The 27404-nt window shown below is 43.7% G+C and overlaps 1 protein-coding gene and 1 non-coding gene across 3 annotated transcripts in view; both read right to left on the bottom strand.

Moving 5' to 3' along the window:
• Positions 1–11119, bottom strand: part of LOC149360282 (uncharacterized) — a 51168-nt gene extending 40049 nt beyond the window's left edge. Inside the window, exon 1 of one of the 2 annotated variants that reach the window (XM_089572245.1) lies at positions 10997–11119. The gene's annotated coding sequence lies outside the window, so the exon portion shown is untranslated. The remainder of the gene's footprint in view (positions 1–10996) is intronic. The other variant, XM_089572244.1, reaches the window with a different exon arrangement.
• Positions 11120–22406: 11287 nt separating this feature from the next.
• On the bottom strand, positions 22407–22488 carry TRNAS-AGA (transfer RNA serine (anticodon AGA)). Its single transcript has one exon. It is a non-coding gene; the product is annotated as a tRNA-Ser (tRNA).
• Between the last annotated feature and the right edge of the window lie 4916 nt (positions 22489–27404).

The raw sequence follows: 27404 nt of genomic DNA, 5'->3' as shown, positions 1-27404 counted from the left end.
CGCAACACTCAAAATTTATTACCAGGCAGTATTTACACAGCTAAGGGATTCTTAAGCTCATTGCTCGAGACACGAAACCAGCTCACATGCGAGCCCTCTGCAAGTTCCTCTTTCAGAGCGCTTGTTTTAACCTCCTTGTCCCATGTGGCCTCAGTACGGAAAAAGCACTGTCCCGGTGCATTCTGGGACTGCGAGCTAAAGCTCAAATATTAGTACTTCAGGCTTGCTATATCCGCGGCATCGTTGGGTGGTGCAGCGGACAAGGACTTCGGATGCAGAGGCGTGATTTAGTATAGTGACGTTACTCACAAGGCGTAAAGACGTACGGCTCCACATAAAAAGCAAATTGTATTTGCGCAGGCCCATCAGGCTGGAAAGAAGCCAAAGCAAGAGGAGATATTCCAGACAGAAGTGCGCCTGAGAGTGGAGGCGGTCGTATAGCGGCGTTTCTGAGAGGTTTGGGTGGCAGAGAGTTTGCCACACACCACATGGGAACGCCATCTTTCCAGGCGCTTCCGCCACGAGCGACTAACTGGTTGGGCCGTGGTCTAGGAATGAGCTGTTTAAGGGCAATAACGGGCCGTGACAACGAAGAATATCGAAAGGATATAACTAGCATTATCACGACGTGACGAGTCCCGGTCGAAGGTGACAAATTGTAGACTAATATCCCAAGAGCGATGTTTGTCTGGTACGTCTGTAGAGAGCATATCACTCAATATTCTACAGCTGTGCTCGGTTTCACACATTAACAAAAGGTATTATACTGCTAGCATCATTTTCCGTTCTAACATGCACTATCCGTATTTTTGCATGCGGAGCTTCGGCTTTCTTTTCCGCTAGGTACGTCTGTTATCGGCGTCTGTTATGAGCGCTTCTGCTCTTATTCATTGGTTCTTCATGGGTTACTCATGGGTTATTAATGGGTTGAGAAACGCGCATCTGTCGATGCAACCCTACGTACGAACGCGTGGGCTGCACATACGCGAGTAGGCCAAGCAGTCAGAAGCATTGTAATACCAGTGCAATGTATTGCAATAGGCAAACTGTATTCGCAAATTGTTACGTGCTGCATTTGTCTCCTTTATGAGCCTATCTCAGATCACACCAATGCGCTCATGTATGCAAAACCGACCAACAATAATCTCCTTTTTCTCGTATGATACTGTCATCTGACACGTTATTCCAGTTATGGGCTCAGTTGGTTTATACAGGGTGTTTCACCGAAGATTTTACACAATTTTTAAAAACAGGGTTTTGAAGTTAGGAGGGCGCTTTTTTCGCGCATAGCATTGTCAGCGGTGAAGTACATCACAATGCAGCTAAGATGTGCTAACTAGCAGGTTGGTAAACTAACACTGAATTGTTAACTTTTTAACTATTACCGTTAAGCTCCTTATTTATTGGGAGACATGTATTCACCGCAAGTTATATTCATATCAGCTCTTAGAGCTATGAAAACATGACAAACCCTCGGCGCTGTGGCCCAACAAATTTTGGTTATTTCGACGAGTTCCGTGTTTTGGAGAGGTTGCTTTGCCTGCAAGGTTCTCGAAAGAGCATTCATTTTTGGCGCGATGGAGGCGAAATTTGTTGGGCCAGAGCGCTGAGGGCAACGATGTTTTCGATATTCTGGAAATTGATACTGATATTACTTGCGGTGGGCTAAACGCCTCTTAGTATTCAAGCCGTCTAACAGTAATATTTAAAAAGTTAACTATGCAATATTAGTTAACCAGACTGCTAGTTAGCACATCTTAGCTATATTCTGATGTACTTCACCCCATACAATGCTATGCCGAAAAAGCGCTAATCTAACTCAAAAAGCCTGTTTTTAAAAATTGTGTAAAGTCTTAGGTGAAACGCCCTGTATACGTATACATATAATGCAACTGTTTGAAAAGGTCTCTATGACAAACGGTACTTGAAATAAATAAACTGCCGTCATTTCCTACCCTACTCCAGTCATCCCCTTGAGCCCTGATTCTTGAAAACGTACTCATAAGCATGTTTTCCCACTTTCGTTTTCTCATAGCTTCGCACAATGTTTTTGTGCCAATAATAAACCTTTTTAATGGCCCACCAGAGACAAATTCTACGAAACAAGCGACTTCCTTGTCACCTTAACTGCAATGTGCTGGGTTATCGACTACTTTATTCTTCCTGGGCCATAATTTTTTTATCGTCGTTTACACCACATTTTCGCCCATTTTCCGAACTTTTCACGTGAGCTCTAATTTAAATTATTACAGTAGCAAGCTCGCAGGCATGCACGAAAACTATGTTGAGGGAAACTTTAATAAAAGTTCAGACGCGTACAGAAACTACGTTAAACAAGCAATGCCAAATATTTGCCGCCTGTGGCCGAATTTCCACTTGTTGTGATTAAGCATGTGCTGTCAAGGCTATAATTACAGAAGAAGACGTGAATCGTTGCAGAGGTTCCGGTCGTTGGCTGTTTTCTTCGACCATACGCTGGCGCATCAAGCAAAGAACTTGACTGCAAGTGTCCTAAATGGTCTCCTTCCAGAATACTTGTTCCAGTATCTGAGCCACGTAGTTGCTTGCACAGATGCCTCTCAACATGGCGAAAAAGCAGCAGTAGGTGTTTATTCCCAAACAACTAGATTGGGATTACTCAAACCGGGTCCCAGATTGCACGGCAGTTTTTGCGGCTAAATTTCTCGCTATTGGTTTGGCCCTTTAAAATGATATATTTCTCATGTGATCATTCTCTCGGACTGTCTCTCGGTCTTGGCAGCGCTTGAAAGTCTCTTGTATCGATTCCTAATTTACTTTGTGTCCTTTCATGCGCAAGAAGTGTGTTTTCAGGGAATTCCAGGGCACTGTGGCATTACTTCAAATTCGATGGCGATTTCTTACTGCAATCAGCCATCAATGGGCCTGTTGCCCACGTCGTTCAAACCTTGCCCTGCAGACCACGTCCCGTTATGAACGATTCCAACTACACTAGAACCTGAGCCATCAGCCCATCCTTGCTACAGCGGACAATGAACATTTAAAATTCTCGTGGAACGTTCGTTCATGGGCTTGAAGGCAATGTGAGGTCTCCATGACGCTGTTGCGCTGCAGGATTCCTCGTCTCAATATTTCACTATGTCGCTGTGGGTTCACGCTGTCGAATCTATGTGCGTCATGCGGGGATGTTGAATCCTTAGACCGTTTCATCCTCTCCTGCCGGCGGTTTGCACGGCAGAGAATTAAGTATTTGCAAAATCCCCTCGCTCAATTAGGACTGCCGTTTACTCTTCCTGTCCTCCTCTCCTTCGGTGCAACCTTCAAAGGGCATGCCCTTAAGCTGGTGTGTGAGCTTCTTCGCAGGTATGTTATCGAGACCAGGAGATTTTGGTGTTCTCTTCTTGTCATTTGCTGTTTCTCAAAATTTATTTATCCTTATTATTTTTAATAACTACTCTTAAACCTCACCTCTTTGCTTCTTGCCTTTTTGTGGCAATCTGCAATTTTTGTTCGTATTCCAAGATTCCTCACTTTTATTTATGAGCCGCTTGAGATAAGCCTGAACGAATTTTTATCCTCTTACCCTGGTCAATCCCTCATTGCGGGTAAGTGCCATCACTATAGAGGCAATAACGACAACAACCCTGCTGAAAAAAAGTTCTATGATGCAATAACCTCATAGATCATTCATCATAGAATATCATACAATCTGATGACATGTCATACAATCTGTATGATATATCATACAATTCGTATGATAAAAACATAGGGTCACTGACCAAGTCAAAATTTTAATTAAACATACTGACATTTTGGAAGCCCTACTGCCTCTACCTGACCAGACGATGTTTCATCGAACTCTTGACTAAATTCGTGTGCTCGGCGGCGACGTAGAAGCTAATCCTGGGCCGATGACGAAGGCCCAGGAAGAAAAGCTGGATTCCGTCTTTGATGCCGTTCAACGTCTTGAGACCAATAACACCAGTATTCTTGAAGCTGTAAATAAGGTTCTTCTCATTCATATCAGCCTAAAAACTGATATAGATCAATTGAGCAAACGCGTTCATGATTTTGAAGCAAAGGTTGTGTCTCTTTCTTCGCAGCAGCCTCCAAGCGACGGTAATGGTAATTTGTCGAAATTGGAGCAAAAAATTGATTATCTTGAAAACAATTCCCGGCGGTCTAATTTGCTCTTCTATGGCATCAAGGATACTGATAAATCTGAATCTTGGGAAACTTCTGAACAGCTCGTGACTGATTTCTGCAGTCGCGAACTCGAAATCACTGTTGGTTCAATTCAGCGTGCTCATCGCCTAGGGCGTCATTCCTCCGATAAGACGCGGCCCATCATCGCTAAATTTAACAGCAGTAAAGAAATTGAAAACGTTCTCAGCAATGGGCACAAGTTAAAAGGTTCGGGCTTTAGTGTTTCTCGTGATTTTTCTGCTGCCGTTCGCGAAAAGCGCAGGAACTTGCTGAATTTTTGTAAAGAAGTAAAGAAAGAGGGGGACAAAACTAAGCTTGTGTTTGACAAACTTCACATCAATAAACATGTATATCAGTGGGATCACAACACCAGCTGTGCAGTTCGTATCTCTCGTTCCACAAGTACATGAAGTCGTTTAAGCGGTCCTTCATCTTCGTTTCCACCCTGTTCCGAGCGTTCAGTTAAGTTCACTTCTTTTCTTTACACTAACATCAGAAGCGTTGTCCCTAAAGCCGCTGCTCTTTCTTCCTTCATTGACTCTAATTCTGCCACGATTGTTGCCTTAACGGAAACATGGTTGCACGATGCTATCCCAGACAGTAGTGTTCTGCTGACTGAATCCTGCTTTAATATTTTTCGTTGCGATAGGAAGTTCCGGAGAGGGGGCGGTGTCCTCATTGCAATTAAGAAGGAAATTGTAGCTATACCTGTAATAGTCACCTCTTTCATTGAATGTGTGTTTGTTTTTTTGAAATGCGGCATTGATAACCTTATAATTGGAGTGTTTTACCGTCCTCCTGACATGTGTGACGGTTTTGCTGAGGAATTGCATCGCCTATTAGGTGAAGTGTGTGCGCGTTTCCCGAATTCTGTTTTGCTCATACTCGGTGACTTTAATTTTCCTAACATCAGGTGGGATATGTTGTCTGCCCCTCCTAGTGACAAAGAAGCCCATGCCTTCATACAGACGTGTCTCGACTTTTCGTTATCTCAAATTATCTCTCAACCTACTCGGTCATCGGTGCATTCTTCAAACATTCTGGACCTCTTCTTAGCCAGTGACCGAAATATTTGCTCAGATGCCATTCATCATGAAGGCCTTTCCGATCACGACATTATCACCGGGCACATCAACTATCTGTTCAGCGAAAGGAAAACTGTTCCAAAAAAGATAAGATGCTACAACAGGGCTAACTTTCACAAAATGAACTCCGAATTAACCTCCTTCTCAGTGCAATACCTTTCTGATTGGTCCTCTCATTCTGTTGAGGAGAACTGGATGTTGCTCAAAACTACACTTACTAACCTCATCAATGAATGCATTCCTCTTATATCGATAAAGTGCTACCCAAGTGTACCCTGGTTTGATCTCAGGCTTCGTAGAGCTAATAACAAGAAAAAACGTCTGTACAGGCAAGCCAAAGCGCATCGAACTACTCATTCTCTTGAAAGGTATAAGCAAAGCGATAAAGAATGCCAAGTATTACTAAAAAAAACCCGCAGGGAATTCTTCAGCAATATTTTGCCAACAATCATCACCAATAACCCACGAAGATTCTGGCGCGTTATTAATCCCCGCAGCTCTGGTGACATTATCCTTACTGACTCGAACAACGCTCCAATTCCTGCATCCGAATGTGCTCAGATGTTTCTTTCAGCATTCTCATCCGTATTTACTTTAGAAGACATCGCTACAGCTCCCAGCCTAGATCGATTTCTTGAGGTTTCTATGCCCCAAATAGTTATTAATGACGAAGGAATTAAAACCCTCCTGAATAATGTTAAACTAACTTCTAGCTCTGATCCGCTGGGCTTTAACAACAAGATTCTGAAAAACATTTCTGAGAGCATTTATCCAGTATTGTCATCACTCTTTTCTCAGTCATTATCATCTGGATCGATTCCTAGCGATTCGCGCGTAGCTAAAGTAATACCCATATTCAAATCTGGTGACCGCTCTAATCCCCTCAACTATCGTCCAATATCCTTAACTAGCTCCATATCTAAGCTAATGGAACATGTTGTTTACACTAATATTATCAGCTATCTTGAGCACCACAACATCATATTCAAATACCAGCATGGATTTCGAAGGGGTTTTTCATGTGACACTCAACTTTCCGGCTTCACTCACGACCTCTTTTCATCAGTGGATGCAGGCAAACAAGTCGATGCGCTATTCCTTGACTTCTCTAAGGCATTTGACCGGGTCCCCCATCACAGACTTTTGCTCAAACTAACCCACTTGAACATTCATTCCGATGTTATTGCCTGGGTTAAAGCTTTTCTTGCATGTCGATCTCAGTTCATTTCTGTCAATAATCATCTTTCGTCCTCCTCACCCGTTTCGTCCGGTGTTCCCCAGGGAAGCGTTTTGGGACCTTTACTTTTTCTAATCTTCATAAATGACTTACCCGCCTGCGTATCATCCAAAATCAGATTATTCGCTGATGACTGTGTTATATACCGTAGCATTTCTAACGACTCTGACCGCCAATCTTTGCAAACTGATTTAGATTACATTATAACTGGTGTTCTTCTTGGTTAATGACCCTTAATTCCTCTGAAACTAAACTTGTCTCTTTCACTCGCAAGTCTTGCCGCATCCCGACATCTTACACTCTCCTTAATAACCCGGTTGAACTTTCTACTTCCTACAAGTATTTGGGACTACACCTTCAGTCCAATTTAACATGGAATTACCATATTAGCCATATTCTTGCAGCTGCTAACCGCTCTCTGGGTCTTCTAAAACGTAACCTTAAACAAGCGCCTTTTCACCTAAAAAAACTAGCATACGTTACCTTAATACGGCCTAAAATCGAATATGCGTCGGCCATCTGGGACCCGGATCAAGCATACCTTATAGATGACTTGGAATCTTTGCAAAACCGTGCCGTTAGATTCATCTTTTCTGATTATTCTCGTCATACTAGCGTCACCGCACTAAAGGCTCGCGCCGAACTTGATACGTTATCACATCGCCGCAAACTATCACGCTTGACCCTTTTCCATAAACTTTACCATCATGTTCTGCTCCATAACGATTTTTTTCGATCACCTGAATCTTTTTTTCCACGTCGCGACCACCCACTGACAGTTAAACGCATATCATGCCACACTTCTTCTTTTGCTAACTCTTTCGTACCACGTACTATAGTCGACTGGAATAATCTACCATCACACATCGCTTCTGAAAGGGATCTTAACAAGTTTCACGACCTTCTAACCGAAATGTCTGCTTAGCTTTACTAATTGATTGTACCACTTGCTGCATTGAGCTGTTTTATTATTTTGTTTTGTTCCTGCGATTGTTATTGCCTCTGAAACGCTATCTGTTCTTTTTTCGTGTAAATTACAATGTATACTACAGGTTTTTGTTTGTTTGTTGTTTTGTTTTCTACATGTGCTTTTTGTATTTATGTTTTGCACCTTGGTGCTTGCTCATTCTTATTTTGCGTTGTGTGTCATTGCTCCCCCCTATGTAATACCCTCATTGAGGGCCTGTAGGGGTTCATTGAATAAATAAATAGATATATCATACAGATTGTAGGATATGTCATACAGATTGTATGATATTCTATGATGAATGATCTATGAGGTTATTGCATCATATAACTTTTTTTCAGCAGGGAACAGCAACAAAAACCGCAGCCAAAGTTGAAAACAAAAAGCTGAGCTGTTTCCCAGATCGCTGTCGTGGTTATTCTCAGTCAAGAGGTACGGGCGGGTAAGTGCTGAAAGCCACACGTGGTGAGGGTATGCTTGAAGTAGGAGAACTCTAAGGCAGAATGCATCGATCCACAGCGGCATTTACAGGATAAACATCTCTGCAGCGTCGTGACAATTACACATACAAAAAGAAAGGGAAACATTTCGGATTTATTCGGGATAGCCCTTACTGACTGCAGAGAAACCATGGAAACCTGAGGTAAGAAGGTCTTGTTGCTTTTAAGAAAGCTCATAAACCTACCAAAAATAATATGATTAATAATTATTGAGTGAGACACAAGACGACAGCTTCTGCAAAGAATGCAGTGCAATGCAGGCATTTTTTTTTCTTTTTTTGTGGGGGGGGGGGGCCCATCCTTGTTTGAAGGATGAATTTTGAAAACCGAACTTTGACAGCCCATCATATGGAACGCGTACTTCGCCTGCTACCTATAGCAAGAAACGAGGGTGTTGTCAACGCTGCAGATAGCTTACCACGTATTATGCAGGCTGCTGGTGCAAGGCGGGCCTGCTTGGTATTCTTTGCTGGTTACTGCGCGAGTGAAGCAAGTAATTTTCTAACAAAAAGTACTCTGTGATGACAAAAATTCAGGGGGCACTTTGGCTCTCTAAAGTGCTGCAAGGCGAAAGCGTTTCCTGGGTCCCTGTTTGTTTTTATTTACTTTTTAATTTTATATTTTGTTTTTTGTTTATTTTTGCTCATTTTCTTAATTTTATTGTTTTTTAATTCTATTTTCATTTTGTTGACTTTACTCCTTTTATTTTATTTATGAAGCCCATGCATTCACTAGATGCGCCTTTAGTCATGCTGGAATCTTGAGCCTTTTAAGCAGTGCCGTCGAAAGGCGGACGATCTGCCGACGCGTCTGTCGACACGGCTGCCAACGCGTCTGCTTACGACAGTATGAGGCATTAAAGGCTTTAGCCTTGATATAAACTGTATGTCTGAGTATAGTACGAAAAGCTGCAATGTGTCAGTAGCCCTGTGGATACTCTGCGCCAACTGATTGCAACTGTCCTGTTATTCGCCGTTCCTCACACCCTCCCCGGGCATCGAAAGGTAGGTGCTCTGGGATTACATCGTACTCTTCAGTACTTAATGCACAATAACACATGAAGTCAAAGCCGAGGGCCTTCCCAAATGTGCATCTGTTTTCATTGATGCACTGATGTACCGACGGCGTCGCGCAGCGCGAGTGCTGAACCGATTCGTGCGCCACAACGAGCCGTCGTCGTACGAGGCCGTGCCTGCGAACACTCAGGGACGCTGGAAGCGCTCCGCCACCTTAGAACGTCACCACAACAGCGCACCATGCATCATCTTCATCTTAAAGGCTCACGGAAGGTGAGTACCGGCTATAGGTTTTTTGCACCCCTTTGGGGCATAACGCCCTCTAAAATATCGCATGAGCGGGCATTGAAGAAAGATAGAAGGATTTCGTCTGCACTATTCCAAGTTTTACTCTCTGAGAATCAGCGAAATAAATGCCAGCACTTGTTTGCTTGGAGGAAGCCAAACTGCCTCTCCGACCCACTGCTTTTACCCACCCAGGACACGTGAATAAACTAGGTCTCCTGCGTGAAGCTTGCGCACTAAACTATTTATTTATTTATTTTGTACTGCCTGCCTCTATGCAAGGCTTTAGGTGGGTTTTACAAAGCACTTTCAACACGTACAATGCGCTTTTCAATACGAGTAAACAACGAAAGAGCGCAAAGAAAATCGCGACTACGCATGCGTAAAAACAATCCAAATTTTGGAAGAAATCTAAAAATTGTGGGCTGAGAATTGTGTAACACTACGGCACAAATAAACTCGACTGAATAACAGACACATCCAAGAGCTCACTGCCAAATGAAGACATATATTGATCGAGCTTATCAATACATTCTTTTTCTGCTGCAGCACAACCTATATTCTTATGTATTTATGCGCTCGCAAATTAAATACACTAAGTTTCTAGTTACTGCTCGTGTGTGTCTGTTCTTTCTCTGCAACGTTTATTACCTTTCCCAATGTTAACTCACCAACTCGCCCAGGAACGCACCATCACCGTCTATTGAAACGCGAACAAAACAACTGAAACACAAGCACGAACAATCAAAAATATTAATGGCCTCAGAGGAAATACGGGCGTGGCCAATTAGCACTTCAAAAAGCGGTATTCATTATTACCTTTTTTACTGGGACAGAGTTGGTCTTCGTACGTAGAATGCATTTTTTCAACGGAAAATACACAGGGCAAAGAAAGGAGATACACACAGGAGGAAGGCTGACTTCATGAGCATTTTCGGGCACAAACAGGAAAAGCCACCCAGCAAGGTTAGAAGTCCCAGATCACAAGCGCATGCCCCGCAAATTCACATCCGGTTTAACACAGTTTATAGTCCAGCCGTTTCATCTGCAACACTTGGAACGCAAAATCGAGCAGTTGACATGTGTGCCTAGGTTAAACTGCTTTATTTTTAAACTGTATTAAAGTGGATGTGAATATGCGGGGCATGCGCTTGTGAGCTGGGGCTTCAAACCTTGCTGCGTGTCTATTCCTGTTCGTACCAATAAACCATCAGTTGAAGTCAGCATTCGCCCTGCGTGCATCTCCTTTCTTTGTCGTGCGTATTTTGCGCTGAAAAAAATATTACCTTCCGTGCGAGAATTACCCGTTCTAGTATTCTGCTTTCCTACTGTAATATTCTTAAGTTTTCCAGTTTCAGTTTTAACTCTCTTGTCGGCGTTTAATTTGACACTGATGGTATTTAGTGTGGCAGGTCGAGAAACTTGCACAAAGAAAAAACAATAATAGCGTATTAGCTACGTACTTGTTCCTCGCAGAAATTCTCATTAAGTTACTGCGATTTTCGGACATATCCAGGCTAGAGCTTAACCAGTTCATTCATAATTTTAGCGATGTGGCTCTTTGGGCATGAATGATGGTCAGTCTCATAACGCAATGCTTTTTTCCTTTGATCTTCTTGTCATCACCTTTACTCCTACTAAAGAAACGAGATCCAAAAATTTTTGAACTAGACGCATTATTCGTACCTGTAAGCATGAAATTCATTGCAGGGATAGCGTACCTGTTCGAGGTCGGCTTAGGTGGTGGTATCCGCACTCGGGTACTCGTCGCGTATTCTCTCTGCTGCACGTGCTGCCGCCTTCAACAACCTGTTTTCTCTGAGCTAGGCAGCGCCCCTAGTTATCCTGGCTGCATTCAAGGCTGGAAAGCGGCCTTTGCTTCCAACGCTATCTTTTGTACTCTGCCTGCGGCGCCGTTAAGTAGCTCCCCTTTTGAGAGCTCGGCAATGCGTTGACGGCCTCCGGCTGCTTTCGCTGTCACACGTCTCGTAGAGATCTCCAGCCCTTTCAGCCGCCTCAGCAAATATTGACGGCGCAGATCAGACGCATGAACAATGGCTAAGATGAAGATTTGCACCCCATAGCGTTAGAGGCTACCATTTGGAACACGCTGTACGAGAGGCTGCGGAAATCGCCGAGTGGTTTAATACCCCGGACAATGCAGCTCATTTTTTTGTACCACCGCAGGTTCGAATCCCGTTCGAGGCTTTGCATACCGCTGCACTCCATTCGGACGGAAAGTCATGTAGTGTTTCGGATAAATTCGGCTTCAAGTTTAGATCCATGTTCACCTTCAGGTTCACCGCGGTTTCCTAGCGATGTTCGCCTTGCTTTGCAGCGAAATCGTTCCATGCTTTCTATGACAAACCAGCGCAGCACTCTCGTTTGAAACGACCACTTCCGAGGATTCTCTGTGATAAAGAGTTGAGCCTATTTAACTGTTTGCGTGCTGCAGTCGTATAAAAGCCATGTACACAGCGGCAAATGCGTTTCAAAAGACGCCCTCTTACCTGTGGCGCTCACCTGCTGTGATTACGTCGCCGCCGGCCGCCTTCCAGGCGTAGCTTCGTGGTCGCTGACAGACTCAAAACATGTTTATTCAAGAAAACTACAGCAGTTCCCCTATATCATTTTTTTTTTAAATCTAGGTATAGCTGACATAATAAACAACAGCTGTTCCATGGCTTCCATGTCAACCTTTTTTAATTATTCTCGCAACATAAATACCACTGCTACGCGGAAGAGTAATCTACGTGTTCAATAATTTTCATTAGGCTGGCTTCTACCCGCCCCGCAGGCGTGACCGGGTAGAAAGCTGAGGTGTGCGTACCTTTGCCTTGCCTAGGCTTCAACCAGCTGGCTGCGTATATCCTCAGACCCGTGTATAGATCGCCCTGTGTCAGGCTTTGGGTCCCTGAAGTACATTTCGGCCATTCTTTTGCATAATCTAGCGCCAGGCATGAAACAGCGCCAGTCATCACGGCGAACACTTAGATAGCCAGTCTACGTATTTTTTTTACGTTGATGTGGGCTGCTTGTAGCGCTCCTGTGCGCAATAATAGGAGCCCAATATGGAACACTGATCAAAGAGTTTCTTCACGAAAGCCGAGTAAAGGAAGAGTTTTGAGTAGATATTTTTAAGCTCACTTTAGAATCATTTAATGAATGCACAAAGTTTAAACATCCTGAAATGCTCGCGCTCATTCTTTCTACTCAGTGAAAGAATGTAAGTCTATATCCCTTTGGGTTGTTTTAGAAACGAAAGCAAAAACCACGTTCTGAACGCTACAGTAGAATGTTACGATGTCCGTCCTGTACTGCTAAAACTATAGGCGAATTGCTCTGGATAATAAATTTTGAGAATGCAATTTAGCCCTCCTCCCCCCTCGCTCCCTTTCCCGGAAGCTTTTGGTTTGTCGAGAAGAAATAATGCAGAAGGTTGGTCGAGTTGGTGATTCCTCATTAAACATCGCAACCAGGGTAAGCAAGAGACGAAGACACAGAACAGGCACACGGGAGAATCGCTAGTCCTTTGGACCACGCTACTCACGCTAATGCCAAGTTTAATAGTCGATACAGGCAAGATGCAAGAGCGCATTTGTTCTGCGTGATGTCAATACACGTTAAAGAAACCCACGTCGTTAAACATTTAATCTGCAACCGTCCAGTACGGCGTATCTCAGCCCTGTGTGTAACTTTGGGATGTTAAATTCGACACATATAGCAACAGTACTTGTGAGAGGTGCGAGGCGTATATGAAAAAAGAAACAATTAATGCAAGCAGGAAAAGAAAAACGAGCCTTTTTTGCTCAGAGAAAAAAATGTTCTGTTCCGTTGAACCCTCCCTGAAAGCCTTTGATGCGTAAGAAATATATTGAAAACGCGGCGGTTTGCTCGGGAATGACAACTGCAGCCAGAAGGCTAAATTGCCCCTGCCAGAGTTTTATTGCGAAGCGTCATCAGGAAGAAAATTTGTCATCGTTGGAAGCTAATTTCCCTGATTGGCTGGAAGTCACCAAAGCGGAGCATTTGCATTGGCTAGAGGGAAGCGTCACCAAACCGGAGAATTTCCCGGGGCTGGAAGGAAGTGGCGTTAAAATACCGGAACTCACGTCACTTCTTGAAAAGGAATCACCAGTACCTAATTCTAACGCTTTGACAGCACATAATGAAATCGGCGTCCGCGAACGCTGCCTATGTTTGTAAAAACTGTTGGATGATATAGATACTCAATGAGCTATCGGTCATTTCAGCTGCTTCCGCGAACGGGCCTCGGCTGGAATCAGGCGTCACGACGATCTTGGAGGGTCATGCCAAGCAGAGAAAATAGATAATTTGGTGGACTCAAGCCGACCACGTGCTATGAGCCTCAGGTCCAGGCTGGACCCGGGCCTCTGTTAGAGGCCTGCCTGGAGCTCTAACACCTGGCTTTAGTTTCAGTATCAATGGGTCTGCCTCGTATCATGCAGGAACGCTTATAACCAGGAACCGATTATTCGGCGAGCAACCTTACCCACTTTTTTTTTTTGCACAAAGCTAAAATGCTGCCAGAAATTAGGATGCGCAGATTCGTTTATTGTTACGTTTCGTGTGGAATCAATAACCAAAATGGAAGGAAAATTCTACCGGAAATTGGTAACTTTGTTGAATAGGTTGGCTTATTTGAAAGATCGATATTGGGGAACAGACGGGGACGAGGAAACTAGACAGCACCAGCACCAACTCAAAAATTAACTCGTTAGCAGGAATGCAAACATGCTATATGTTATTTGGTGTAAATATATATATATATATATATATATATATATATATATATATATATATATATATATATATATATATATATATATATATATATATATATATATATATAAACTTAGACGGCAAAAATAGGAAAGTGACCACCTACCTATTGATGTCCTGCATTATGTACGTGGCACTGTTCTGAACTTGCAGTACGCCTCAGCTACATCTCGCGTCAGCAGGTCAAGGTATCAAAAAAAATATAGCGGTGAAGGGAAACCTTCGAACCCTCCTTACACTTCGGCGACTGGCCTTGTTATACGCTGACGAGCTATCCTTGCAGACATAAGCACTACATTTTCCCGCGTTTAGCCACATCTGCATGTAACCCACAGTCCTAGTTCCGAGTACCTCGATAGAAAAAAAAAATATCCCCACTTTCCCGAAAATAGAGGAGTACGCACTTTCACCCCCTTGCGCAGGCGGCGATTGCTTTGCTACCGAAAGCAGTTTATATCGAGGAGCAAGACGCAGTGCCCGATTCACTACACTAAAAGCGTTGCATTTTCGGCGAGTTGGTCATACATACTTGCGTAAATGTTTCGCGCACAACACGGACAGGACGGCAGTGTGTCTCTTGCTTCGTCTTGTCCGTGGTGTGCGCAAAACATTTCCACAAGCACTACATCAAGTTGCCGTTCTCACCGCTGTCAGAGATGTCATTCTCCCATTTAACCAAGCTAATTGTTGCTAATTGGGCACTTGCTGAAGCTTTCTCCCCACATGCACCACTTGAGGTGGGACTGCCTTCAACGCACTGATCATCCAGCAGTGCTGTCATCCAGTTGTGCAGTGATAAAGCAGTGCCCAAAAGGTATAACGCGATAGCTTCAGTCGGTCAATTGAGTGGGCTGAAGTCCTCTTTGCATATCACATCGCAGACGCAAAAACTCTCCTTTCTTTCCTTTTGTTTTACTGTATTTGTTTATTTCTGAAATCATTTTTTTCATTGGCTACAAGGCTTCCCTTCAACCAATTCGAACGAACGTTTCAATTGGTTAAAAAAGGAAAACCACTTAGAACGAACGTTTCTCAGTGGTCGATAGGCTGATGGAGTGCAGTGTACAAAGACATGGCAATGTATGCCTGCATCGCGGATTACTATGTGTGTGCGTAAATTATTTTGTAGCCCAGCCGGCCTGATTTTCAAGGAATTAAAAAGAAACGTTTTTCAGTGGTCGAGAAAGAGCGCGCCCGACTCGAGGCCCAAGGAGCAGCGGTTCGAGTCCCGTCTGGGCACCATTTTGTATTTCAGCGCAAAGGCATTGTGTAATAATGGCATAATGACGTCAAGGCCCTGTAGACAAATCGTGAATTGTGTAGTGATGCCACCACTCTTGTACTGTGGGATCATTGTGATGCGTTTGAACTACGGGCTCGAGGTCACGTGGTTGTAATGTCATAATCTTTTCGATAAATCCCGATTTTCTCGACACGCCAGCGTCAACTACGACAGCAGGTTCTGCGCTATCGGAGACGAACATCGCCCAGTAGCTGCTGTGGGCGTGAAGCTGATCATAAACCGAACATCAAGTGAGTTTTAATAGACACGTTTAGAATGTCAGAATGGTATTCCACGGAAGGCAAAACTTATTGCAGCTCAGAGGAAGATCTGAGCACCGACGGCACAAATAAGCAGCTTCGTTTTATGCTATATTAGACCACTCAACAATCTTTTTTCCGTTTACTGAGACCACTGCGCCGCCGTCAAGTGGTCTACCTTCTGGAACGACCATAAAACATGTAACCACCGAATGATTTACGTTTTACGACTTGCAGCCACTCGCACCTTGCTTGGGCAGTCTTCGTCTGCGTTATTTTGCATCGCTTGGTTGGGTGCCAGAAATGTTTGTAAGGTAACTGAAGAGAGGTCCAGATCTAAGGTGCATAAAGAGAAAGCAGTGAGGACGCGGAAAGTGCTTCGAAGCGTGGAAAACATCAGCGACAGTACGCTGTGGCCGGTAAAGCCACCTAAAGCGACCAAAGCAACGGAGCGCATGGTCCTCAGAAAACTGAGTAATAGCGAGGAGTCCTAAAGGCGCGAATAAAGACCGTGCGCGCTGCCTTGCTCGGCAAAAAGATGCGGGCGCCAGAAGGGAAACATTCAGCATACAACGGAAGCGGCCAATTCCAAAGTTCTTCTACCGCCATCTATGAGTCACCGTTGGTTGCGCTGCGCCTTCCCAAACCCTGGCGCTATTTTTGCCGTCACAGCAATTTTTCTTTTAATCTGTCCAAGTCTACTGTATACATGCAGAGCCCGAATCTTGGCGGACACACTCGAAGTAGAACACTGCAGTGGGACTTCTCATAAACGTTCGGGCGTAAATTATAGAGTACAGCCATTTTCAATTTAAAATAACGGCAGCAGGTTGCAGCCGAAGAAAGGTAGAAAATAACAGTCATAATAAACACATCAGTGGGTATTTTACGACTGCAAAACAGACGGCACCACGATAATAGCTCAAGAAAAAACGGTGGCTCATACTTTATCAGTTTCTACCAAAAAGAAAAAAAAAACAGTAGAAAATGTTGCGTAGTCAAAGTAATCAGAAAGACAATCTCATCAATAGGTAAGATTAAGCAAAAGCCATCGACTACCTTTTAGTATGAAAGAGAAAGTTACTAGTTTTCTATTTCTTGTTGAATACAAGGGGGGTACTGCGCACAAAAAGACAAGGACAAGAAGATAACACAACAAGCGCAGATAACACAACTGCGCTTGTTGTGTTATCTTCTTGTCCTTGTCTTTTTGTGCGCAGTACCCCCCTTGTATTCACCATGATTGACCGACTAGCCCAACAACGTACGCTCTTAAACTATTTCTTGTATAGACCTAACTGATCAAAGAGCTTATACCACTGCCTCCCCTTAAAAATGCCCGTTCTAAGGTCCACCTGAATTCTGCATAAGCACAAATGTCACATCCTGAAATGCGTCTACTTCTCTTTCATGGTCATGCCAAGCTGGATACCATTGACTAATGGTCTACAGCTCCGTACGCAAGGATAGGCGAAGGACAACAAAGATAACAGGCAAACAAGCGCTGACTTCCATCTGAATTAAATGAAAAAGACAACGACAGATAAAATCACTTCAGACTACAATATAGAGCAAAACAAGATACAAAACCTACAAATGGCGTACAATATCAGCGGCACTGCAATTCCGCTTTTGTGAAGAAAACAGAACGTGAGGTAACACATTTTTATTTTAGCCTAGATACCTCCACTGCTTTTGCAGTCTGCCTCGCTATCACGTCAGGGATGTTAGATGTGGGCCGTTGGTACGACTGGGGTCATCTCAACCAGGGCGAGGTTCTCGAGCTGCGGCTCGGAAGGCTCCTGCTGTGATGTGACAAGGAGGGACGGCTTCGAGGAAGGAGTTTGCAAGCGGTTTATTTTGAATATCTTCAAAGTACGTTAAATACAAGTAAAAATCAGAAGGTCCTGCACGCATGTACTCCAACTGCTTAAATACGCTTGGTTCTCCCCATATCCTAAGAGAACGCGCTTTTGTGCGAGTTGGTTCAACATGAGTGTAGCAGTCTTGTCGAGACTGGGACGAAAAAATTTTTGGACGACACACGTAAGACGCACTATCAAGTGTGCCTTACGTGTGTTGTCTCGGAACCGGTTCCTACACTGATATCCTAGCTGGGGAAAGTTTGCATTTCATCAGTGCTTAATCAATTCGTCACTCCTGATGACTTGGGGAGCGGCCCACCGCAATCGTTGCCCTTCTACAGCGGTTCCGGTGACGAGGGCCCAAACTTCCGATGGCGATGTCAATAATTTGCCGCTGATAGCGGAGAGAAATGAGCACCATGAATAACTGGCCAAGGATAGCAATGCCACCAGCTCGAAACACGGCGCTTCGAGGAAACGGTAGATGACGGCTGCCCCTCTTAGACACTTCAGGGAAGGTGAGAAAGAAGTTCATTTTCCGATAGGTAGGAGCATCATGGGAAAGGAATTACACTTTACTTTCGCCGTCGTCATTCCGTCTGGGACGATGCAATTAGCCCCGAGTGGCCACGCAACGCAACGTCCACCTCGCTAAGGCTGCTGGTTGGCGAACCCTCTCTTCAGCTGAAGAAGGAAAACCCTTCCGTTGTTGGCTCAGCCGCCATGGCGACACTGGATGACGGCTCCACGCTGGCACCTCTGCGACTCCGCGCGTCTGCTGACAGTTCACCGGAAACAGCGGATGCAATCTTGTGCACAAGCTTAGAAGTTGTACTATTTTGGGCTAGAGCGCTTATGTGCCTACCCTCAGTGTAAAATCGGACTTGGCACTGCATGAGGTCCCCCCTGCCTGCTGCAGGCACTGAGTGTGGTTTCGGCTACCCTTCTGTGTCCAGTAGCTACGCTAGCGGTAGGAGTAAAGCTGCCGGAGTCCACTCTGTAGGGGTTGCGAATCGTCAGGAGAGTTGTCAGCGTGCTGTCTGCAATTATCAGCGTTCTGGAGCCCACTCTGACCGTTCCCAGATGCAGGTTAGGCCCGGAGGGGTCCGGACTGGCCACGTGGAGTCCGGGTTCACAAGGCGGGAAAAATCCAGCAGCTTACACCGACTAAGCCGCAAGCACTCCCTCTTGGCACGAATGGCGTGCCACCCAACCACGGCACGTTGTTTTCAGATTCCGAGCATAAGGGGTCTTAGCGGGAGCACTGCAGTTGGACGAACAAAGTCTTGGTTTTGTTGGAATCGGCGACAAATAACGCAACAGTTAGACTCCTGGGTGTCAAGCAGTCAGCGAAGCTTTGGAAGGCCAGGCGGTAAAACTGAATAATGGTTAGTAGCCTCGGCTTCATCTCCACACTGTAATGCCCGGATGTGGTTCCGGGCATCCACACTTTAGTAGGTGGTGGGAAGGGCAGGGAGAAGACAGACAAAGATGATGACTGTGGCTATAATCCCCGAGATCAAAGCGAGTTGAATATTCTTACTGGGTGCGTAAACAGTGAAAGGGACAAATTCGGCACTATAGTACTTTGAAGTAGCGCCAAAGCACCCTTTGTGTCAGAGCTAAGTCCTCTAGCAACCTATTAAGGGAGAAGGATTGCATGGCTTGGGGGAGGGGACCCCAAATCTCGCCACTTTAGGTTTCCCTGGTTCGGAGACCCACGCTAACGCTCCGTGGTATGGAACTGCGCTTGGAGGACGAGGGCCGAATAAATAGGCAAAGAGCGATTGCATGCATTATAAGCATCATTTCAAAATCTCAAACCATCCCCTCTCCCATACAAGCGGACATAACGTGCTCTTGAATCCGATGTCATTTTTCCCGCATCACACCCCAGGGCATTATGAGGAGTCTGCCCGGGGACCCACCCCGTAATTGTGGTTTGGCTGCTCATATGCCATCTCTTTTCATTGCATTTATGTTTTCATGTACAGGTGTACAAAAGTAAAAGCTGTCCACCCGTCGACGCTTTAATTTACTTACAGTATTAAATGGAACCATTGTGCTTTAGCGCTGCAGAGAAGGGCTTATTATTTATAAAATTATAATTTTTTAGGGCAGCCCCAAGGTGCCAAATGTTCCTCAATGCACCATCCCTTGCATTTCTGGCAGCATAATGCTGATCATTGATTACTAACTTCCCCGCACCAACTGCGTAGATAATAACGTTTTCATTGGCAAACATCTCAATGTTCGCAATATTTGTTCGTTGGCAAAATTGTGGAACAGTCTGCGATCAAAAATTTTGGCACGTAGTCGAAAGAGTGCACGACGCAAGCTGCAATAAGAGAAAATGAAGCATTTTATGCAGTGAAAGAGTATCATGGGTGTCTTGCGTTTAGTATCTTATAGATATAAAGATTTCTTTATGTGGCAATTGTCAGATGCACCTTTGGCGAGAATAGGTCACTTGGATAATCGAAACTCACTCGGCACAGAACATTCATTCTCTTCTGGGATAGTTTTCGGCTAGAAACGACCGTTCGCGGGCACTGAATAAAAAACAACTTCCTGGGGCATTTTTATCGTGTAGGGTTTATGAGCATTTTTTTTCTTCGATGATACTTGTTGGGAGGTTGTTGCAGTCGCATTTCGCTGCCAAGAGCAGTTCCGTTCAACTCTTGGCCCTCCATAGTGCTATGTATATATGACTGGCGCTCTTTAGAAGGCGAACAGTGTTATTATAAAGTAACACCTGGCCTTCGTTCAAGTGGTCCGTAAGCAGAGTACAGTCAGGTGCACCTTCTCCGAAGATCACCCGCTGGCACCAAGGTATGAAAAAAAATGCTATAGTTTGTGTCCCGAGCTCCCGTTAAACGGGTACTCGGGACAAAGAAATCAAAAATATAGATTTGAACTAAAGGTGCGTTAGAAACATAATATCAAGGAAAAAGACACGGGAAAAGAATGGAAATATAAATGCTACAGAGATTTACAATCAGATTCGCTTGGTAAAAAATCCGCCTTAAGAAAATGTGGGTTACGCTGACAAGAACGTTTTCTTGATGTAATTTCAGGCTGCCTTCGTAACATTCGACAGCCTTCGCGCGGCACTTGCGAATATCCCCGTCACACGATGTTGTAGTAAACTTGGGTTGAAAAAGTTATTGAAAATCGCACACGCCAGCTACGAGGCAGGCGCCTACTATACCGTGTTGTTAGAGCTTCCAGGGCCTTAAAGTATAGTATCAGTGTCTGAGAAGTCCGCCCATACCTCCTCGTTCATCTACTCGCATGAGCAGTTCATTGTGTGTCGGTGAACTGTGTACAGTTTTGTCGGTGTGTTGTCGGTGACAACGTACAGTGACTATTTACGACACTCCGCGACGTTCTTACGTTCTTGCGTTGCATTGCATTGCATTGGGTTGCGTTGCGTTGCATTTTCGTGCCGTATACTTACACCAGTAGCAAATGTGAAAAGAACTATAGCAAAAATTTTATATCATTAATAATAATATCAAGCTACACTAGGAGAGCTGTATTCCGTGACTGACAGTTTATTTCTTTCTTGTCAAAAACCTTGTAGACAAAACGGGAAACGCCGGAAGGTAAACAAGGCTCCTCTCTCAAAAACACGCCAATTTTTTTGCACTGAGTCTCGTTGGAAGTAGTTTCTTTTGTAATCAGGTTGAAGAAACGCAATATATTGACTCAGTGTTGAGGAAGTTCATCGTAAACTTGGACAACGTATAGCAGAAAACAGAAGAATCAATAATTTCTTGGCACCACGAACGAACGCATACAAGAGAAAACAAGGAGCGACGCTGGTCATTGTAGTATTAAATAAATGATCAGCTGGGACTTAACGGTTCTGATGGTTGCGTGTGTACTTGTCCTCGTTTGTATGCGTTCATTAGCGGACTGAAAAAATTCAACACTAACTAGCCGAAAGGTCAGTGGCCCTAAAGCATTGCCGATTAATATTTACTACCTCAAGTTCATAATTCGCTGTGCAATACATAACCGTAAACTGCCCAGACTAGGAAATTTCGACTGAATTGGCCATTAAGGCTGTAGGTTAATTGAATAACACCATCTGTCGGGCTAGTTGGTTGCGATCCATATGTATCAGCAGCGCGAACACCACACAGGAAGAAGAAGGAGAAGAAAGTTGGAAGTTCAGCGCTCTTTACCTTCTTCTCCTTCTTCTTCCTGTGTGGTGTTCGCGCTGCTGATACATATGTAGGTTAATTGCTGTGCAAGGAGTCAAAGGGACCCCAAGAAGCAATCTGTAGGACTCTTGTATCGATATGTTTGCTGCATTTCAATGATAAATGTGTTGCTATAACTGAATAAGTAGCTTTTAAAACTTACAAAAGCCAAAAGAAAGTAAGTACAGGTCTTGCCACCAGACGTTCTGGGAATCAAAGCGCGTTGCGTCAATAGAGTTTTTTTACGCGATCCCTGAGGCTACTCAGTACCGCTATTTACTTCCGGCGGTACTCAAGGAGTCCTTTTCAATCTTCACGCCGAGTTCCAATCGAGCGATGACAAAGTTTTCTATTGAATTCGCTCTGTAGTAAATGCGTACTTTTGCTGCTGGACAAAACATCGACGCAGTAAAAAAGAGACTCGGAATGAAATGGACCTCGGAACAAAAGGTGGGTGTAATAATTCTGTGCCCTTTTAACGTAAGCAGTATGACATCGACCAGTGTTGCACTAAAAGAAAAACTCCCGAAGCCCATTGAAGTGTGTGCAGCATGACAGCAAAAACCACCATATTTCGCCCGTACTCTGACTCCTCCAAAACAAAGACAAGAGAGAAACCAGCGCGAATCTCGTGACTGGTGCGATTTGACGAGCACAGCGGAATAGAGCATATGCTAAAAATATTTTAGCGAAAGAGCCAAAACAATTTGCGCAGTCGACAGGATTCGAACCTGTGCGGGGAGACCCCAATGGATTTCTAGTCCATCGCCTTAACCACTCGGCCACGACTGCTCGACGGTGTTACGGCGGCGAACGGGCGACTGTCGTATCGTGCTGCTATTTATAAACGCTCTCCGCGGAAAGCTTGCCCAAGGTCGACTGAAACAAGACGGAGCTGCTCCTCTCTACGACGCCGTCTGCGGGGAGTTCCCGAGCCGTGGGCGATCAGGTCAAACGAGTTTACTGCATATATGTTTCTAGTGCGGTGGGGAGGAAGTTAAAACTCCTACTGTCTTCCCCTTTACCACAAAAAAGCGGGGTCAGAGCACCCATACCATAACAAAGTTAAAGGCTTCTTACAAGGTAGGCCACATAAGGTCAACAGTATCTACTGCTTCTATTGATGCATTTTTTGTTATTTTGCGTGCTTACTTACTTTATAATTTGATGTCAAGAGTTCGACGGACCAGACGGGCGTCTTGTCGAGATGGCGCATGATGAAAAATTATGAACGTCTTCTTTTGTTTTCATCGGCGTTGTATATTTTTCTTCTTATTCTAGAAGAATTTTCGGGGGGATTTTATCATCGGCACTACCTCGAAAATGTGCGTTTGGAACATTGATCTAAGGCTGTTTCAAAGTTTGCAATCAGCTGAACGAACAAGATGGCAACTAAAACCCGCATTCGGCCCCACTAACTTTATCTGGCCAGATTAAGTATTCTAACGTGTGTCGTATTCTTCCTATCACTTTGTTTCTAGGTTTACCGGCTCGGCAACATAAACGCCAGTTCCGACACACTAAAAGCAGAACTGGTGCTTCTTTTAAAATACGCTGTGAGCGAATACAATCCAGTCATTGCTTTTTTCACAGAATCCCTCTATTACAAACACGGCGACTTGCAACAATACTCTGTCTAGTTTGCTGCCTTCAAATGTGATTTCTGCCTCTTCTGGATTTTCGCCGTTCAGAACACAAAAACAGATGGAGAGAAGCATCGCTCGATGATCGGTGTTGTAGGGAGTTGCACTCAGGCCTCCCTTAGTATTCTAACGTGCCGGTCACAATACGGTTACGGTCATGCCTACCCACTCCGTGAATCAAAACGAGACTACTACTTCATCTGTATTTAGAGACAGCTCATCGTTTTCCTCCTCGTGTTTTTACTGCCCAACCAACAACTCGTTATTTAAAAAACTTCAAATTATTTCCTTGAGTGGCTTTCTAAAATCCTTTAACTATTATCGCATTTCATAAAGGTCTAACAAAACGAAAATTCATCGAGTAACATTTTCACCGAATAAATTTGCTCGAATAACCACACAGCTTAACAACCAGCTGTTTAGCAGATGACCCCAGTAGCCGCTCTGCTACTGTCCCGTAACTAGCACAATCACATTTTATTCTTTACAGCCTGCTTATGTCTGTTTGTTTCATGCACTTAAGGTGTGAGGCCACCCTTTTCAAAATTTTTTTAAATTTTGACCACTAAATTTTCATTTCACATTTACCTTATAAAGCACCACTTTATATGATATTCAAAAGCAAATAAGAGTGAAAAAAGCCATGCTGGCAATTATAATTCACAAAAAATTGCCCAAATATGGCTGTTATGCAAACACTCATAACTAGTCAATGAAGAGCAGGATATGTAAACTTTTTGGCACAGACTTAGCCAGCTAACCATACTGTGCAACCAACTAGGATCTTTGCCATCCGATAGTTGAGAAAAAAGTTATAGCAAAAATGCTAAAGAAAACAAAAAAATGTGCCATTTTTGCCTACCTTCCTTGACGTAAAACATGATTATATCAAAACTCTCCATTTGATTTCATTTATCCTAGTTCATTGCACAGCCTAGTAACAGAGGAACTAAGGTGCAAAGTTTCATTGAAAAATATGTATTCATTTGGAAGTTATCATTGTTTGCGCAACATGAAAGTGCGAGAAATAAAGTTTTGAGAAAAACAAGAATAAAGTTTTTCAATCCTTGTAGAAACACGTTATCATGCCCTAGAAAGTTAAAATCCTCCAGGTTCATAGCTAGGGCCCTCCTTAGCTGACACGAGCTCTCTTTTGGCATTTGTTGCTGCCCGTCTTTTCTTGCCGAGATGTTTTGCCTCGCCCGTTGATTGACGCTCGGCCTTCATCACACGGTAATGGTCACTGGTGCAACATGCTAAGAGCGTGTGGTGGCCAGATTCGATGCCTGCTTCCCTCAAAATATCTGCTGTACTTCTGCTGCCATCATAGAAGGACGAACCCGGTAGCATTCAAAGCGATAGCGTCAAGTGCGCGCAAAGTAAACAACTGAGACGCTTGTAGCCATACTTGTAGAGTCTTGCATCCCCCTTGCGGAAATTTAAAGCTATTTTTAAAAAAAAGGAAGCAATACAAATTCCCTTTGAATAATCTTTTACATATCAGACTAAAACAAAACAGAAAATTTTCAATATACGCCGCTGATTAAAGCTGAGTTATCATTTTCTGTTACCAAACCACATCAGTTTCGGTTTCAGAACTGTTCACCACCTGTTCGAAAGTTGGCTATATCTTTTGAACAAAATAAGATACGAACATTATTCTTGCTTCAAAAGATTTTTGAATGTTTGGGGATTCGCGAAATATAAAAAAGAAAAAATGTCATTTTTACAAAAAAAAACGATTTTTCAAAGGTGGCGTCATACCTTAAATACCAACCAATGTTCTCCGCCTGAAATCAGCACAATTCTTCACTTCACGTCTACAACGAAAACTTCAGTCTTTTCTCTTCAGTGAGCGAAAGTTTCACGGCGGGGGTCAGGGGAGAGGACGCCTCAACTGAGTCGCACAATTATAGAGACAACGCTTTTGAGCCACACCCCTTATAAAAATTTCTATAGACAGTCCATAGACTGTCTATAGACTTTAGTCTAAGAAGTCTATAGACTGTCTATAGACAAATCCTTTAGACTGGTCTATAGACGGCCTATAGATTTATGGCCATACACTTTTAGTAGACTTTTATCTATAGACAGTCTACAGACAAATGTCTACTGAAAGTCTATAGGTCAATAGGAAGTCTATAGAAACAGGTCTACAGAGAGTCTATAGACGATCTATAGACTTATGGTCATACATTTCCCATAGAGCTGTCTATAGACACTTGTCTATAGACGGACTATAGACGACCTATAGACTTATGGCCATAGACTTCGTGTAGATTACTGTCTATAGACAGTCTACAGACAAAAGTCTACTGGTCCAGTAGACATATGTCTATAGACTGTCTATAGACATTCCATAGGTGTGTGGCCTGGCAGTGCTATAGACCTTTGTCTATAGACAGTCTATAGACCTCTGTCTACGAAACTATTAGTAGACCATTACCTATAGACTGCCTATAGACTGTCCACAATCATTAAAAAAGGTCACCAGACAGAGTTCACACATGAAACAATCAATATACTTACAAATTTAGTTTATTTACAAGCTATCCAGGCTGGGAATATGCAATACATGCACCATAAGAATGCACCACAGTAACATAAAAGTTGAAAGTAACAGTCCGGCTAGTTTCCTCAGAAGCATTCTTGTGGCCTGTTGTCTGCAGTAAATCATCCGGGCATGTTCACCTGTACAGCACAAAGGAAAAAAATAATATAAGAGGAACGAAAAAAAAATCCCATTCCATCTCTACACATGTGCTTTACAATGCAAGGCATATCCTGGCTATGCCATTCTAGAAAGGCAATCTTGATCTTTTGGTTTGGTTTTATGGGGTTCAAAGACCCAAGGCGACGCAGGCTACGAGACGCTAAAGTGAAAGGCTGGGGAATAATTTCGGTCACCTGTGCAGAGTACACAGGCCTTTAGCATTTTGCCTCTATTAAAATGCGACCGCCTAGGCCGGAATCGAACCTGCATCTTTCAGGTCGCCATACGAACATGATAGCCACTGAGCTATCACGCCGGCTCAATCATTTCAGTAAATACACGTCAGATTATAAGTGTCGTCATAAAACATTGTAACAAAGGCCCCTAATCCCTGGAGTACTCTACTCTGAATCCAGTACTGATATTGATTTCTGTATGTCAATACTGTTACAGCCAATACTGATCTCTTTATGGCAATCCTTTTACACTATTTGTAACAGAAGACTTCGAACAATTGTGCCACATATCTGCATTGACTCGCAAGGAGCTGTTAAGAATGCCACCTCCATAAAATACAGATTCAGTGCACCTTACAGAGGGATCCAAAAAGGAGAATATTGCAGCATTTATTCTTATAACCGCTATAGAAGAAGCGCTTCAGAATACCCTGCGTGAATTAAGCCTGGTACACCAGGCCAAATTTTTAACTGCCTCGGGTGTTGCATCGCTAAATGCACCTTGTAAAAAAGGTGCCTTTCGGCTACACTGCTGGCATATTCATGCTGTAATTTAACGAGTGAAATGTCATTTCGTGGTTCCTTTTTGTTCATAGAATGTTTGAGTGCAGTACTTGCGTGTTTAGATCAACGTTATCAGAAACATTCGTCTGCCACTACGAACAGCTGAAACAAGCGGCATACGCAGATATGGATCTTGCCCATATGGCCTCATCCTCTGCGTAAAGTACCACTCCTTTCATGGCGGACAAGTCGTTTACCCAGATTAGTGCAAATGCGCCACCAGAACCATTGCTGCGTATTCCGCTTGTTTCGGCTCTTCGTAGCTGCAGACGGTGAATATTTCTGATAACTTTGATCTAAACATGCAAATACTCCACTCAAACATTATATTAACAAAAAGAAACTATGAAATGCCGTCTCAGGCGTCAAATCACAACATGAATATTCCAGCAGTGTAGCCAAAAGGCACCTTTCTACAGGTGCATTTAGCGATGCAACACCTAAGCCAGTTAAAGATTTGGCCGAGTGTACGTAAGCCGATACTCAAACGGGCACAAGCTATACAAAACCAGCAGGCAGAAGCAACCAGTTCACCACAGATTTGTGCCTATA

This window comes from Amblyomma mixtum, chromosome 2, assembly GCF_055824585.1.
Source record: "Amblyomma mixtum isolate Tamu chromosome 2, ASM5582458v1, whole genome shotgun sequence".
NCBI classification, from domain to species: domain Eukaryota; kingdom Metazoa; phylum Arthropoda; class Arachnida; order Ixodida; family Ixodidae; genus Amblyomma; species Amblyomma mixtum.
Note: the sequence above shows the minus strand (reverse complement) of the source record. Positions and strands in the feature narration are given on the sequence as shown.